Below are 6,385 nucleotides of genomic sequence, written 5' to 3'. Positions count from 1 at the left end.
TATCAGATATGACAAGGAATTTGAAATTGTCAGCTGGGGATTTAAAATAACTCTGAGTAATATGCTAAGGACTCTAATGTAAAAAGTGGAAAACCTGGAAAAAAAAGAGACAGGTAGTATAAGCGACTCTAAGAAAGAATAAAAAAGAAATGGTAGAAATAAAAATATTGTAACAGAAATGAAGAATGCTTTTTGTGGGATTGTGAAGAGGCTGGAAAGAGTGGTATGTGAAAGAGTAATTAAGGTTGAATATATGTTAATGAAAACATTCCAAATTAAAAAGGAAAGAAAAAAGAAATAATGAAAAAAGGGGGGATGTGTAACAGAATATCCAAAAAATGTTGGACAATTTCAAAGGGTATAGCATATGCAAAATGGGAATACCAGATAGAGAAGAAACAAACAAACAATATATTTAAGGTAAAATGACTGAGAATTTTCCAATGTTAATAGTCGAAAACAAACCACAGATCCAGGAAACTCAGAGTACTGTGACTAATTTATAAATGAAACTTTGATCAGTATGTATTTATAGGGAAAAACAAACAAACAAACAGCAAATAATAGGATTTGGTACTATCCATGGTTTAAGGCCTCCACTGAAATTCTTGGAATATGTCCCTCTGTGGATAAGAAGGGACTACTGTATGGCATTAAATGCTTATTTTAGAGAAGAAAAAAGGTATCAAATCCATCATTTAAGCTTCCACTTTAAGAAACTAGAAAAAAAAAGACATTACATGAAAAACAAGAAGAAAGACAGTAAGAAAAGAAATCAATGAGATTGAGGAGAAAAAAAAAATAGAGGAAAAATAATAGAACCAAAATTAGTTGTTCAAAATAATTGATAAATTGAAATCCCTCTAGATAGACTTATTAAAAAAAGAGAGAAAACACAAATTATTCATGTCAGGAATCAAACAGGGGATTTCCCTACAGATCCCAGGGATGTTAAGAAGATAAGAAAGAAACACTAACAACTCTACAACCAATTGCTTGACATAATCAACCAAAACTGAATTCATAGTTTAAAATATCCCAACACAGAAAATTCTAATTCTGCACAGTTTCATTAGTGAATTCTACCATTTAAGGAAGATATAATACCAATTCCACACCATCTATTTCTGAAAATAGAAGAAGAAAAATACTTCTTAACTAATTTTTATAAGTTCAGCACTACTCTGATATCAAAATCTGACAAACACATTGAAAAACATTGAAAACATTAAATCAGCTAAAAACATATGTTCACTCAAACACTTATTCACGGATATGATAGCAGGATTATTTTTGATAGTCAAAAAGTAAAAACAAATGCCCATCAACTGATGAATAAACATAATATACATTAATAGAATTAGATATTGGTTAGCAATAAAAAAGAATGGAGTAATGTTAACATGCTACAAGATGAACGATCTCGAACACATCCTATAATGCAAGAATACCACCACTTGGTCGATAGGACAAATTTCCTGTGGAGCACAGGTTTTAATTCACTATACTTCCCCTTTTTCTGACTCCTTTCTTCACACCACTTTCTTTTAGATTGGTTTCATCCTGGGGACTCCTGGGTCATTTAAGGTTAGAGGTCGGCTCAGGTCATGATCTCATGGTTCATGAGTTCAAGCCCCACATCGGGCTCTCTGCTGTCAACACACAGCCCATTTCAGATCCTCTGTCCCCTTCTCTCTTCTGTCCCTCCCCTGCTGGTTCTGTCTGTCTCTCAAAATAAATGAATAAACTTAAATAAATTTTATAAAGATAGATTTCATCCTGTTAAAAAAATATTTGCTCTTATTTGTAAAGTGAGGAAAATAACATCCTGATTAAAGCATGCCACAATTTAGTTGAAGATGCTCAGGGATCAAACTTTTGAAAAAGGTCAGTCAGCTTGTTAACAGAGACCATCAGCGGCTTGCAGAACAAAAAAAAATCAGATAATACACGTTTGCTAAAATAGATAAAAAAGAACAAGCAGTTAAAAATGGGTGAAAAATTTTAGGGTTTACTGGGACCTAGATAATCAAAGGCAGACAGGTGACCTTTGACTAAACGCATTCACTTGTGGAGTGAGCTATAAGGAGGGTCCAAGATAGAGTTTCGTTGCCAACAGTACCCACAGCCAAAGGGCAAACTCAGAAGGTCTCCTCTGATAGAAACTAGAAAGGTCTGAATAGTCTTTTCTTGAGTAACGCTTGGCACACATCATCCTCTAGATTGGATGGGTTTGACTACCCAGAAGGATGGGGCTCTTTGTGCTGGTGGCAGTCTTGTGCTAACCCCAGATTCTTAGCTAGGAGTGTTGCTCCAAATCCACCCTGATACTTATTGGCGGACGGAACTCCATCCATCATCCCAGGTAGAGGATTATGTTGCCTGACCAACACCATCATAAGCTCATATTTAGGATTTTAACCAGCAGTCTTGGGTCAAGCCCTAACCTGATTCCAAGTTTCATAGTTTCATCAGTTGAAATCATACTAATAGTGATCATGTTGTTGCAGATCTTTGCAGCCTGCCCAGTCCCAACAGCTCCACAGTACTCCATATTGGAGTCCATGCACAGCAGCGACTCTTTGTAGCAGCAAATTCATCTTTGACTTCTCCCACCAAAAATAGGAGGTTTCCAGACACAGCAGCTCCCACACTACCAGGAACAGGGACATCCATGAAAACTGCTCCCATTTTCTCAACTTCTTTGGCCAATTCTCTTGAAACTGTGGCATCGATAGTACCGCAATCTATGGAAAGTGAGCCTTTCTTCACTTTTTTTAGAGTTTCATTTGCTCCAGAATAATCTTCTATTGCATTGACACTCATAGACAACATTGTAAAAATTCTGTCAATTCTTTCAGCTACATCTGCTGGGGAAGACACTACCTGCTCACCTGCATCTTAAAGCTCTTTGCATGCATCAGGGAACACATCATAAATAATGAGTAGGATAGTCATTTCATGGGATTTTTGTCATTTTTCCCCTTTATTGCCCAGTCCAATGAATCCAACTGAACACTTAGAAACCAATGACCCAGAACACACCTTTGCAAGGCTGGCGGCTGCCAGTCATTGTCAGTGCCTCCAATACCCGAGTCCAGAGGGGGCTCAACAGAGCCATAAGGAGGCTGGCCCACTGCCCCAGCCCCGCCTCCCAGTGGTAACCCCCGAGGTTTCCCGCTGGCCAACAGACTGCTTTTACAAACTATTAAGTGCAATTTAACAGCAAAGCCTAATCGCATCATTGCTGTGTGGATTAAATTTGATAATGTCATTTGCAAGCTACAAAGTGCTTTATCAATATATGATATATATTTATATTATGTTACATATAAACTATAATGTTATAAAACCAGATGTTTTATTATTATTTGTAAATTTATTAAAGTCTAACTTGTTTAATATTCATCACCTTGAAATAATAAATTATGACTAGTGAATTGGTAAAATTTCAATTTATATTCCTCTTATCCCCTACTGTATGCATCCTGCCTCTACTTTGAACTTTTTGCTAGTGTTTGGAGTGTTTCTTGGTAGCAACTTTGGGGATAGAGTATTATTTGATCATTTTAAACTATATTTTTAGAAGGAAATAAATTCTCTCTGGGTTTAAGAGAATATAAAAATCAAAATCAATAGAGAATATATTAGTCTGGGATTGGTTTTGAAAGTTCTCAGATGGATCAGGGGGTCAGAGCAGTGAATTGAGTCTCCTTTCCTTAATGGGTTTTCCCTTATATTATTTAAAGTACTCAAAGAGAATTAATCCTTGTTGTGGAGAACATTAAAGGAATGGATCAATTTTTCCCTCAAAGGAGTTTTCAAATAACCCATATGACCTTTGCCTTTTTGATTGTTAAAATCCTAAGATATCTTATTGTGTCTCTTGAGGTTTCTTTTTTTCTTCTTCTTTTTCAATATTTGTGTTAGGCGTTGGTTTTTGCCTGGGGCAAGAACCTAGTAGAGGAGAAATAGTAATGTTTTAAAAGCACAAGAATCTAATATGCATTTCTAAATCTAACCTTTAAAGAGATATTTTTTTTTCTTAAACAAAGATGAATCTAGGCAGAAATTTTGGAGGACTTGAAATTGCAAAAATTAAACTTCTATAAATATTTAAATAAATGTTTGTCTATATTCAAGTGTTTATTTGACCATAATAGTAATCACTTTCCCTATTTCTCAATATTACTTTATTGAATCAAGGAAATATATGGACATTCTTACAAATATGGACATACTCCTGCTCAAATCACTTTTCTGGCACTCATAAAAAAGATACATTATTTCATTAAATCACCTATGGAGGCACTTCTTCCATATTAAGAAAAAAAAATCCTCTAATTCATAGAAATTTGGCCAAACCCACATATCCCGCTTTTAGAAAGATCACTAAGCAATTTAACGTCTGATTTTATTCCTAATCATAATTGAAGAGGTAATTTCAGTTACTAAGTTCTCTGATTATTATTTAATTTCCAATATTAATTTATTTTTCTTACCCTACATCCATGATGCCAGAGTGGAGGGTTTTGAGATTAAGTACAATTTGAAAAATGACAAATCACATGGGGTTAACAGAGATTTTGAAAACATTTCTGAGTGATTCCTTTTTTCATTAAAGATAACTTTAAAAAAGAAATGAAGTCATTAAGATGACATGGCTCTTCTCAAAAATTATTTTGAAATATTATATTTTCACACTTCCTATTTTTTTTAAAAAAACATTCCAAATCTGTTCATGTGGGAATAGCAAAATTATATTATCTTTATTTAAGATCCAATTCATTAATCCCTTTGTGCTAGGAATTATTACTATCTCTTTGCCACCTGTAGGACTGCCTGAGTCAAAAGTCAGATTTTTTTTTAATTAGTAAACTTCCCTCTTTCTTGGAAAAACACACAAAATATTCCATTACTATCCTTTTGAAGTCTTTATGATCTGTAGTGATGTCCACTTTCATTTCTGATATAGGTCATTTGTGTTTTGTATTTTCTCAAACAGCATGGCTAGAAAGCACTTCAATTATATGGATTATATCAGTTTGGGTCCTCCTAAAACCAAACACCAAGATGGGATTTGTTGCACAAAGGATTTGCTATGGAATTGTCTGTGAAGGATAAAAGATGAGGAGGGGACAGAAATCGGCTGGGAAAATCTCCAGAGCACAGTGCAACTTTGACAGCTGTGAAAAGAGAAAAAAGAGAAAGAATGGGATAGGAAGACCCTCTGACACAGCATGGTTCTGAGAAGCTTCAATCATAGCAATGGGTTTCCCCATCAGAGTAATCCTGTGTTAGGAATGGGCCAGATCTGGTACCCGGGCTGTGCCTTGTCTTTGACTGAGTGGTCCCTGAGTGAACACCGATGGAGCCAAGACCATCGGTCAAGGATACTCTTCACATCAAGTTTCTCTTGAAAGAGATCTGAGTAGAACACTCCATGGGTATCAGAGTCTATAGTTTTCATGAAAAAGATACAAGTAATTCATTCAGGTTCTGTGAGAAGCTCTTCCATAGACCCTGTGAGTCTCTCTCCCTGAGGAGAAGCTGAGCAAAGTGAAGTTTGTAGAATAAATTACAGCCCCTATACTACTCACTCTTGAGGTGACAGCAAAAACATCAGTCTCTAGTTCCTAATGCATTCTGGTACCTCTTCATCTTTATCTATCATGCTGGCAGGTCTTTGTAGCTTCCTAGAAAGCATGACTCAGATCCCCGTTCCCTTTGGTTATCATACTGCTTTCTTGGGCTTGGTTATCGTACATGCCCATTTATTTACCATTATAAACAGGCAAAGGTAAACCAAGGGGCATCCAAATGGATAACTTGTGTTTTATATTTCTCTTAGTTGCCGTTTACAAAAGAACAGTACAATCGTCGTCTTTTGATCAGGGCCAATTACTCTCCCTAAGATGGTGATTACTTTTCACCTGCTGTTTCCGGAAAACTAGAAGTCCAAACGTTCCTGCAGTGGTGATATCTTTGAGTTTAAAGAAATCCTTATGGCATTCCTGTAAAGAGTGTGACCTCTTTGTGGAATAAAATAGCCAACCCCTGAGTTTTGGGTCAAGAAGCAAAAAGTCCTCCATGGTTCAGTGGGAGGGGTGCATCTGGTGCCACTCTTGTTTCCACTGATTAGTACTTAATCCCATGTATTCTTCCTTTGGGGAAACAGCTCCATATAGAGGTCTCTGATTTGTATATATACTGGATACATACTGGAGAATGATACACATTCTCTCAGAGCATTTCTTCTAAATTGTTGCTTTAGCTGTGCCCTTACTAGGCTATTCCAGTGTTCAATAAGGTTGATTATTCTGCAGAGCACATGGTCATGGGACCAATTCCACACCTCCTTATCTATGAATTTGGTCCTCACTGG

General features: G+C 36.1%; 1 pseudogene; it reads right to left on the bottom strand.

Annotated features, from left to right (window-relative positions):
• Nucleotides 1-2,080: 2,080 nt before the first annotated feature.
• Nucleotides 2,081-6,385, bottom strand: part of LOC125164811 (3-hydroxyisobutyrate dehydrogenase, mitochondrial-like) — a 112,537-nt pseudogene continuing 108,232 nt past the window's right edge.

This window comes from Prionailurus viverrinus, chromosome B1 (genome assembly GCF_022837055.1).
Source record: "Prionailurus viverrinus isolate Anna chromosome B1, UM_Priviv_1.0, whole genome shotgun sequence".
Classification (NCBI taxonomy): domain Eukaryota; kingdom Metazoa; phylum Chordata; class Mammalia; order Carnivora; family Felidae; genus Prionailurus; species Prionailurus viverrinus.
This window is presented reverse-complemented; position numbering and strand designations above follow the sequence as displayed.